Source organism: Saimiri boliviensis, chromosome 1 (assembly GCF_048565385.1).
Source record: "Saimiri boliviensis isolate mSaiBol1 chromosome 1, mSaiBol1.pri, whole genome shotgun sequence".
Taxonomy (NCBI): domain Eukaryota; kingdom Metazoa; phylum Chordata; class Mammalia; order Primates; family Cebidae; genus Saimiri; species Saimiri boliviensis.
The window spans coordinates 249,339,912-249,350,688 of NC_133449.1; the positions used below are offsets into that span (position 1 = coordinate 249,339,912).

The window sequence follows — 10,777 nt, forward strand, 5'->3', positions numbered from 1 at the left end:
TTGAAGGGAGATCTCAAGGATCTAGAGATAGAAATGCCATTTGATCCAACAATCCCATTACTGGGTATATATCCAAAGGAGTATAAAATATTCTATTATAAAGACATATGCACACATATGTTTATTGCAGCACTGCTTACAATAGCAAAGACTTGGAGCCAACCCAAATTCCCATCAAAGATAGACTGGATAAAGAAAATGTTGCACATATACACCATGGAATATTATGCAGCCATAAAAGGGATGAGTTCATGTCCTTTGCAGGGACATGGATGAAGCTGGAAACCATCATTCTCAGCAAACTGACATAAGAACAGAAAACCAAACACTGCATGTTCTTACTCATAAGTGGGTGTTAAACAATGAGAACACATGGACACAGAGAGAGGAACGTCACACACAAGGGCCTGTTGGGTGGTGGGTAGGCTAGGGGAGGGATAGCAGGGGTTGGGGAGATTGAGGTAGGATGATATTAGGAGAAATACCTAATGTAGATGATTTAAGGATGGATGCAGCAAACCACAAAGGGATATGTATACCTATGTAACAAACCTGCATGTTCTGTACATGTACCCAAGAACAAAAGTATATATATATATATATATATATATATATATATATATATATATATATGCTTTATATATATATATATGTATATATGCTTTATATATATATACATATATATATAAAGTGACAGTAGAACATTAAACCAGACATGAGACCATTATAAGCATGAGGGCTTGGTGTGACCACATATGTTATACAACTATGAAGCCAGCCATACTTCCTGCTCTGGGGCATAGGCATATTTGGTAGGTATAGCCTAGGATTACCTTAGTCTAGAATGGCAAAGAGGTTTCAAAGACTGGACTAATTCTAATGTCTCATAGTGGCTACCTAGAGCACTGTATTTGCATGCTTGGAAAGCTGAAAGATACATCAAAATTGAAGAGTAATGTCTACCATGCACGTGGAATATTTTTTTCATCTCTAGAATTAAATCTGATCTCAGAAGAATATTTTTCAAAATCTACTTATTTATTTTAGTAAAATTTACATACACCATATCACACATTTTAAAGGTACAAGGGTCTTACATTTGACAAATGTACTTTTGTATAATCACCAACCCATTCCAGATATAGAACATTTGCATTTTCCCAGAAAGTTCCCTCCTGCCTCTGTGCATTCAATTTTTCTCCCCTCCTTCCCATCCAACTACAAATGACCACTAACATGTTTTCATCACTATAGGTTATTTTGCCTGTTATAGAATTTCATATCAATGCAATCACACCGTCTTTACTCTATGTGTGGCTTATTTGGCTCAGCATAATGACTGTGAGATTTATCCACGTCATGGCCTAAATCAGTAGTTCATTTTACTTTATTGCTTAATAGAATTTATGGTAAGAATATGCTAAAATTTGTTTGTCCACTTGCCAGTTGGTGTATTTTTGGACTGTTTTTAGTTTGGGGGTCCTGGTGTGAACATTTGTACACAAGTCTTTTTATTAACATACGTTTTCAATTCTCATGGGTAAGCATTAAGATTGGAGTTGCTAAGTAAGCACGTTTTAACTTTAGAAGAAACAGTACCTGCATCATTTTCACTAGCCATGTGTGAAGAATCTAGATGCTCTACCTCCTTGCCAGCACTGAGTAGTGAGGGCCTTTTTAATGTTGGATATTTTAGTGGTTGCATGGTGGTATTGCATTGTGTTTTGGATCTGCATTCCCAAAAAGTTAATAAAGTTGAAGATTTTTTCTTATGTTCTCGTAAGAGTTATTATAAAGTATCTGTTCAAGTCGATCAGATTTTAAGACAGGTACTTTGTATTTTGGAGGAGTTTTAGGCTCATGGCAAATTAAATATAAAATACAAAATTCCCATATACCACTCACCTGCTCCCATCCCACAGAGAGCTCTCCCTGCCACCAGCATCTCGCACTAGTGTGATTTGTTTGTTACAACTGATGAAACGATGTTGATATATTATTGTCAGTCAAAATCTATAGTTTACGTTAGGGTTCACTCTTGTTCTGTGGGTTTTGCTAAATGTATAACAACATGTATTTATCATTATAGTACGTTATAGAATAGTCTCACTGCCATCAAATCTCTGGTGCTCCACCTTTTGATCTCCCATTTTTCCAAATTCCTGGAAATCACTGATCTTTTTATTGTCTCCGTAGTTTTGCCTGTTCCGGAATGTTATATAGTTGGAATTACATGGTGTATAGACATTTAAGACAGGCTTATTTCACTTAGTTATAAGCATTTAAGTTTCCTTCATGTCTTTCATGGCTTGATAGCTCATTTCTTTTTAGTGTTGAACAATATGCCATTGTCTGGATATACCACAGTACGTTTTTTCATTCACTACTGAAAAACATCTTATTTGGTTACATCTTTTGGCAATTAGGAATAAAGCTGCTATAAACATCCATGTGCAGGTTTTTTATGAACCTAAATTTTTAGCTCATTGGTTCTTATCCATTTTTAAAATTAGGTTGATTGTCTCCTTTTTTACTCAGTTTTGCCTAGAAAGAAATTTACTTGGGTAGAAAGATTTTCTTTCTGTTTAACTTTGTTTAAGGGAACAGTGATTACTAAAAATACATTTTAATTGTAAATTAAACTTTTAAGAAATTTTTCTAAAATATCAAATAAATTCTAATTACAGCTAACAAATTAAGGATGACAGCTAGGCATATAAGTATTAATAATCATATACTTTACTGGCATACCTAGGATTGTTTCAGTACGAGGATCCTTTCAGACTTCTGGTGAAATGTGACAAATTTTTCTATGCTGTGTAGCCTAAAGTGTAATTTCTACTTACCAGACTTGCAAACTCAGACTCAATGTAGAATTTAAAAAATGTAAAAGCTCACACTCTCCACTGGGCACAGTGGCTCATGCCTGTAAACCTGGCACTTGAGAGGCCGAGGCAGGAGGATCGGTGGAGCCCAGGAGTTTAAGACCAGCTTGGAAAACAGGAAGAACTCATCTCTACCCCTCTCCCCTAAAATTAAATTAGCCAGGTGTGGTTCTGCATGCCTGTAATTCTAGCTACCTGGTAGGCTAAGGCAAAAGGATCCCTTGAGCCCAGGAGGTTGAGGTTGCAGTGAGCTGTTTGCACCATTGTTCTCCTGCCTGGGTGAAAGAGAGACTGTCTCACAAAAAGAAAAAAAGCATACATAGATAAATAAAAAGCTCACACTCTCATCCTAATGCAATTATGTTGCATCATAGGGATCCACCAATCAAAATGGACACTTAGCATGGGAGCAGGTTTCTGGAGTACCTCAGTTATGCCAGTTGATACCCTTTTAAATGCTGGATTGTTGAGATATTATTTATTTCTGTGCATATAATATTATAAAGTGTAATATTACAAACATAATATTATAAAGTGTAACATTACAAATGTATAATACATGTGTTCACATAAGAAACTATCTCAAAACCCAGAGGCTGAAAACAATAACTATCTGATTAGTTCATAAATCTGAGAATCAGAAATTGATGCTAGGTTTGGCTGGTTCTCCTGATCTTAGCTGGGCTTACTCCTATACCTATGGTAGGTTGCCAGTTCAGTCTGGTCAGAGGCTACCTCAGTTGGGATGTTTCATCTCTATTCTACTTGGTTTGTCATGCCCCAGCAGGGTATCATGGACTTGTTTTTATGGCTGTGGAGCATGATTTTGAGAGAGAGAGAGCACAAAGCTTTTTTAGGCTTAGGCTTATTATTTGAATAACTAATTTATATGCATTTAATTCACCAAGTCGTGTCTCAAGGTCAGCCCAAATTTAGGGGCTGAGCAAAGACACTCTGCGTCTCAATAGAAAAAACCACAAGTCATATTGTACAGGGATGTGGAGATAGAGAAGGAAGTGATGTGACCATTTTTACAAACTGTAGTGGGGAGGTTGGTGAGGGGAGGATCCAGAAGAGATCTGGGCCAGCCAAGGCTCTGAGAGGGCATTAGGGGAACTGGAGGTAGCAGCAATTAGGCAATCACTATGAAAGTGTTTCAGTATTTTAACATGCAGCTATATGAGTAGGCGCAGGCCAAATACAAGCCCTATAAATAACATCGCAATTTCATGTGTTGAAGAACAGAAAGAGGTGGCTGGCAAGATGGCCAAATACGAACAGCTCTGGTCTGCAGCTCCCAGTGAGATCAACACAGAAGGTGGGTCATTTCTGCATTTCCAACTGAAGTACCCAGTTCATCTCATTGGGAGTGGTTAGACAGTGGGTGCAGCCCACAGAGGGTAAGCTGAAGCAGGGAGGTTGGGGGCAGGGGAGGGATAGCATTAGCAGAAATACCTAACATAGATGACCCGTTGATGAGTGCAGCAAACCACCATGGCAAGTGTATATCTACATAAGAAACTTGAACATTCTGCACATGTATCCCAGAACTTTAAGTGTGTGTATACATATATATATATTTTTATATATAAAATATATTTATATTTATATATAATTATATATGTAAAATATATATATATATTTATATATAATTATATATAAAAATATATTTATATTTTAAATATATAAATATATAAATACATTATATATAAATAATAATATATATAAATAATATATATAAATCTATTATATATATTTACATATATATAAAACACAGAAAGACAAATACCACATATATGATATATATATATATCATATATGTGTATTATTTTTGTAAAAGTAAATGCAACACTTAAACTTAATTCAAGATTGATCTCAAACTTTTAGATCCAGCTGCTCTGGGGTCAGGCAGGAAATGGTTATTGTTGTTGTTTTTTAACATCATCATGCAGGTTATATTCATCTTCCACTGGAATGACTAGAGCTCCCAGGCAGTACAGGACTGGCTTCAGGTGGCAAATAGGTTTTCTTGCATCTCCTCATTGGTCATGCCTTATCCTGGGTCCTCCTGTTCAGGTTCTTAGTAAACAAAACACTGGCAAAAACTTCAGTCACCACCTCTCACCTCTCTTAGACAAGAGGAGCTTTCCCTTGGCTTGGACAGGGAACCCATGCTCCAGGGGTGCCATTCTGACTAGATTGTATAAAGAGAGGGAGTGCAGGAGGCCAAATGCCTAAAATGAAAATGGGAGCGATCAGTCCCCATCTGCAGCTATAATTTAAGATGCTTACAGATGTGGTGAGTGTGACATATGCAGGGAAGAGGTGCAGAGGAATGCTGTGGGCAGGGAGGGTGTTCCTGGGACAACAGTCTGCCCACTGGTCTTCACATCCTGGCCTTGCCCTGGGCAGCCATAGCTTTCAGGGCCTCTTCATCCACCAGGAAGTGTACGAACTTGATGGGCTTCAAGTTTTTGTGCATTTCATAAACAATGGGAATACCAGTCAGCAGCTTCAGTTCCATGATGGCCTCTTCAGAGCAAACCTCCAGATACTTGACAGTTCCCCAAAGGCTGTGCCATGGGCTGCAATCAGTACCCGTTTCCCCTCCTTGATCTGGGGAACTATTTCTTCACTCGAAAAGGGCAGAGCTCTGGGAATAGTGTCCTTCAGACTCGCAGGTGGGTAGCTGACCTTCAGTGAAATCTGCATACCTGCAGTCCTCACTGACGCTGCTGTACAAGGGATGGTCAGGTTCCTTCAGAGGTGGTGGGACAGCATAGGAGTACCTCCAGATCTTCAGCTGAGCCTCACCATGCTTGGTAGCAGTTTGTGCTTTATTGGGTGGGTCAGACCACCATAGTGCAGCTCACTGAGGTGCCGAGTCCTCACTACAAGCAGTCACTTCTGGCCAACGGCATGTTTTTGGCCAGCACAGCCCAGAGGGTCCAGATCACTCCCTTCTGCACTGAGGTGAAGATGTCAAACTCATAGCCAACATCTCGCAGCGCCTGCCAGTCATGCTATGCCTGCTCATGGCTTGCCAGGCTCCAGGTTGGCATGTTACCTGCCACAGAAGCATTCTCCAGGTTCCAGGCACTCTCACCCTCCCAGGTCAGCTCCAGCTTGTATGTGGCCTTGGCAGTGGGATGGGGATGCGACACTGACTGGGGCTCACAGAGATTCCAAAGTCCTCTGTTTCCTTTAAACAACACAAAGCCATCTCCTCTCAGATCAAGGAAGCTTCTTTAGTCTTGTAACTATGTTGGAGTTTTGCTTCCAAAATATAATTCTCACAGTAGCTAATACAGTCACCGAATCCTGCTGAAATGTCACCAGTCTTTCTTTCACACTTTACAGCCAAAAGTACAATTTCTTCTTACTGGCCTTTGTAGACTCAATATAGAAGTTTAAAAACGTAAAAGCTCACATTCACCTGCTACTGAAAGTATTTCTGAAGTAACTTCACCTCCGTAGCTCACCTGTTGCAGGGTTCTCTGTCAATCATAATGCTACATCTTTGTATAGACTAAGGGAGAGCTAGGCTAGTATATGTCAGTAATTATTTGATAATAGGGGCCCATCAATGTGTTTCCCCTTCTGGCACTGAACCATAATTATTCACAAGAATTAACCCTCGAAAGTGGAGAAATCATGACTTGAGTCTTAATTCCTCCTGGTCTTTCCTCAGCATTTCCCACTCAATACAATGTTATGCATGTGGTAGTAGCTAAACAATAACAAAAAGACTGTTCATATATATGTTCATGACCAATATGGAAACCCAGATCACCTGCACAGTAAAACACAATTATTAGATTCACTTTTCTTCATCTGGTCCTTAATTGGAAATTAACAGATAAGGTAATCATATGAGGCTAGCTGCTGAGGCTGAGGGCCAAAAACTGTTTGTGTGCTTTGAATCTTTTGCCCTTTACATTCAACTGGTAAACCAAAGGTGACTATTATCTCAAGGCCAGAGAAGCAGGATCTGAATATATTTACAATGATTTTTTTTTGTTGTTTTCAAATGGAATCTTGCTCTGTCACCAGGCAGGAGTGCAGTGGTGCGATCTCAGCTCACAGCAACCTCCACCTCCCAGGTTCAAGTGATTCTCCTGACTCCTGAGTAGCTGGGACTACATGTGTATGCCACTATGCCCAGCTGTTTATTTGTATTTTTAGTAGAGTTGGGGTTTCATTATGTTGGCTAGGATGGTCTCAATCTCTTGAACTTTTGACCCGCCTGCCTCGGGCTTCCAAAGTGCTGGGATTATAGGCCTGAGCTGCCAGGCCCAGCCTTAAAATGCTTTAAAATCAGTTAGGCTGCAGGCAACACACACTCATACCTGCAGGCAACACACCCACATACGTGTAACAGCAAAAGCAATGGAAAGTATAAGAAATGTGGTCCACCACATGAGCCTTGCATAAGAGTCTCACTGGACAGCGACATCTCCCATGCTGAGTATGAAAAGATGAGTGAAAATGTCACTGAGTGCCTGCAGATTTTGACCTCTCTCAATGCTGCAGTTAAGACATGGTGGCAAAATGCTGCTAATAATTTTTCTCAAAGAAAAGGTACAGGGTCAGTAAGTCTCGTGGGAGAGAATCAAAGGGAATAACGTGCACAGGCCCACTCCCATGGTGGTCTTATCTGCCAAGATGTGGCTGGCTAGGGAGAACCCATGGAGATCTGTAGCCCTGCATTAGTATCTGAGATTCTTATAAGTCAAGGAGTCTGAATGTCATTTCTAGTTTCTTAATTTTTTGCCAGGTGGAAATAGCAACCAGGAAATTCTACCCTCATTAAGAATTCTGAGATCGTTTTCTGGTTTCAGTCACAAGATAAAGGAACCTGGAGTAGAGGGAGTAGACATAGGTAATCATATTGTCACAAAAATTCTGGTGAAAATTAGCTTAGTTCCTATTGTTCAAATGGAAATACTCTTACTGAGTACCCATTATAGGTTCAAGGTTATGCTAGTCTTTTCATGTGCATTATCTTATTTGGTAGTTACTAGGGTCTGAGGAAGTTAGTACTATTGTCTCAGTCTTTATATAAGAGAAAACCAAGCTCAGGTTGACCGAGTAACTTATTTTGACGACATAGCTGAGGAGTGGCAGGGTGAAGCTATCACCAACATTTGCTTTTTCCATATCCACTCACTGTGTACCACCCCTCACTGATAACTGCAGGACTGTCCAAAGGTAGGGATGTATGGCTCTGAATTAATCCCACCCTACAAATGTATCTTCTTTATATTTTCCACTTACCAAAACCCAGGTTCAGGAAATCATCATAACAATGAATTCTCATTCCTCGCTGTCAGGAACGCAAAATGGTGTAGCCACTTTGGAGGACAGTTTGGTAGTTTCTTAAAAAACTGAACATACCATATGATCCAGCAATTGCACTTTTTGGTATCTATCCAAATGAGTTGAAAACTTATGTCCACACAAAAACTTGCATATGGATGTTTATAGTAGCTTTATTCATGATTGCCAAAATAAGGAAGCAATCAAAATGTCCTCCAATGGATGGATAGATAAACTGCAGTAATCCAGACAATGGAATATTATTCAGCAATAAAAAGAGATGAGTTATCAAGCCACAAAAGACATGGGAGAAGCTTAAAGGAATATTGCTAAGTGAAAGAAGCCAATCTGAAAAGGCTGCAAACTACGTGATTCTAACCATATGACATTTTAGGCAAAACAAAACGATGATACAGTAAAATGATAACTAGTTGCCGGGGTTTGGTGTGTGTGTTGGGGGGACATGAACAGGTGGAGCTCTGGGGATTTGGAGCAGTGAAACTCTTCTGTATGTTTCACTGTGATAGTGGATACATGATGTTACATGTTGTCCAAACCCATAGAATGTACGCCACCAAGAGTGAAACCAGCATAAAATATGGGCTTAATAATAATTCAACAATATAGGCTTATCAAATGCAACAAATATGCCTCACTAATGCAAGATGTCAGGAATGTGGAAGCTGGGAAGAGCAAACTGGTGGGTCGAGATGGAGTATATGGCACTCTGTACACTTTCCAGTCAATTTTCCATAAATCAAAAACTGCTAAATAAAAAGTTTATTACTTTGAAAAAGCATTCTCAAACTATCAGGATTTCTTAAAGACCTTCTATATCAGGATCTGTTGTTGCAGCCAGACACTCCTGATTATGTCACTGTGCTCAAGGACTTAGCAGGTCATGGAGAAGATAATGTGCACCCATCAAGCTGTTAAGTAATAACACAACAATTCACATAGTTAAGGACAAAGATGAATGGCATGGATGTGAAATGCTGTAATCTCTCAAAGAAGAAAAACTTCAGCGTGGGGTAAAGAAGGTGCATCGTAATTCTCCACCTAACACTGACTTTGGAAAGATTGGGGCATTAAGGATATACCTGCTTATAGATGATGAGGAGGAGAAAAAGAAGGGTTTCTGTAAGTAACAGAAGAAAACCCCAGCAGTGGGGATTCATAGAATCTGAAGCAGAGAGGATTTTAAGAGGATTGAAGCTCTAATTATGAAGTTTCCTAGAGATCGTGGTATTTTTGGAAATGGGTGTCTTCCTAGTCATCATTTTTCTGAACCCCACTTTTCTCTTTATAAAGCTGCTCTTCTCATTGTAGCTTGTTTCCAGGTAAAGACAAAGCCTCTAGATTTAAAAATAATAAAAACTGTAATCTTAACAGTCATTGCTTACAGGAACATCAGCTAAGACAGATGTTGCATGTTGGAGTTAAGGGTGAGTGATCTGAAGGAAGCATGTATTTGCATTCTGGTTGTGCCCCTCAAAATACTTCACTTGCATGAAAAGCCACAAAAGTTGCAGTTTAGAGAGAGAGAGAGAATCTGAGTACACACGTATGAGACTCCAAGGCAATCTGTTTATCTGCTCTCTTCAACAAAATGCAATCACAAACAGGTTCTTTTTAATATGTACTAGTCTAGAGGAGGTTTTGCAATGTCACAGGTTCCTAATTGCAGTAATAACTGCCTGAGAACAATCAAACAGACACCACCAAACATTTCTATAGGGTGAATCCATTGTCCTATTAATAAACAGCCATAAGGTTACCTCTATCTGGAAAAACCTCTTTGGCTGGTTTCATCCTACACAAGGCTCAAGCCAGGTTTGTTCCCACACATTCCGGGTGCATGAAGCATCTGTGTCTGCCTGAGCCAGAAATGGTCCCTCTTGTCTCTGAAAGCTCACAGAGGCAGGTTTTGCAGCTGGCGGCCGCTGTGACTGTGTTCCTGTTACTAATTAAAGGCAGTAGCTGTGAATTCAGTGTGAGAGACAATAAGCACCCATCAATTCTAGACAGATGACCTGGATTTGCCTTCTGGAAATCCTCTTTCCTCCAGCTTGGCTACTTGCAAATTGGCTCCCTAAATATTCTTTCTCAGGGGAAGCAATTTCTTTTTAATCTTTAGATCAAAGCCAAATCTGAGAGATGTCTTTTTTTTTAAATCACTAATTTCATATCCCAAACTATCACTTCATCCATAACAACCTTCTCTGGCTCCCTGGCTGCTGCCTGTCTTCCTTTTTTACTTTTCTTAGTTTGCTGTGATGGATTTATTTTTTCAGGAGGGCTTCCTTTAAGCCACGTCCTTAGGTTCTTTTACACCTCTCTTTTTATATCTATACCATGGCACCTTAGGATGGTAAAGCTAGCTGTCAGTCAAAGCATTCCCTGCTCCCAGCTGGCTGAGTCAACTCAGCCCCGAGAGGAAGCTTGAAGGAGGCTGTTAAAATCTATTCATAGATAAACCGATGTTCCAGCCACAGTGAGAGGTTGCCAATGACGCATGCATGCACCAGCAGTGACATAGGAAGAAAACGAGGAGGCTGATAAGGAGGAGGAAG

The 10,777-nt window shown here is 39.7% G+C and overlaps 1 pseudogene; it reads right to left on the reverse strand.

Moving 5' to 3' along the window:
- Nucleotides 1-5,271: 5,271 nt before the first annotated feature.
- On the reverse strand, nucleotides 5,272-7,341 carry LOC101032820 (phosphoglycerate mutase 1-like; annotated as a pseudogene).
- Between the last annotated feature and the right edge of the window lie 3,436 nt (nucleotides 7,342-10,777).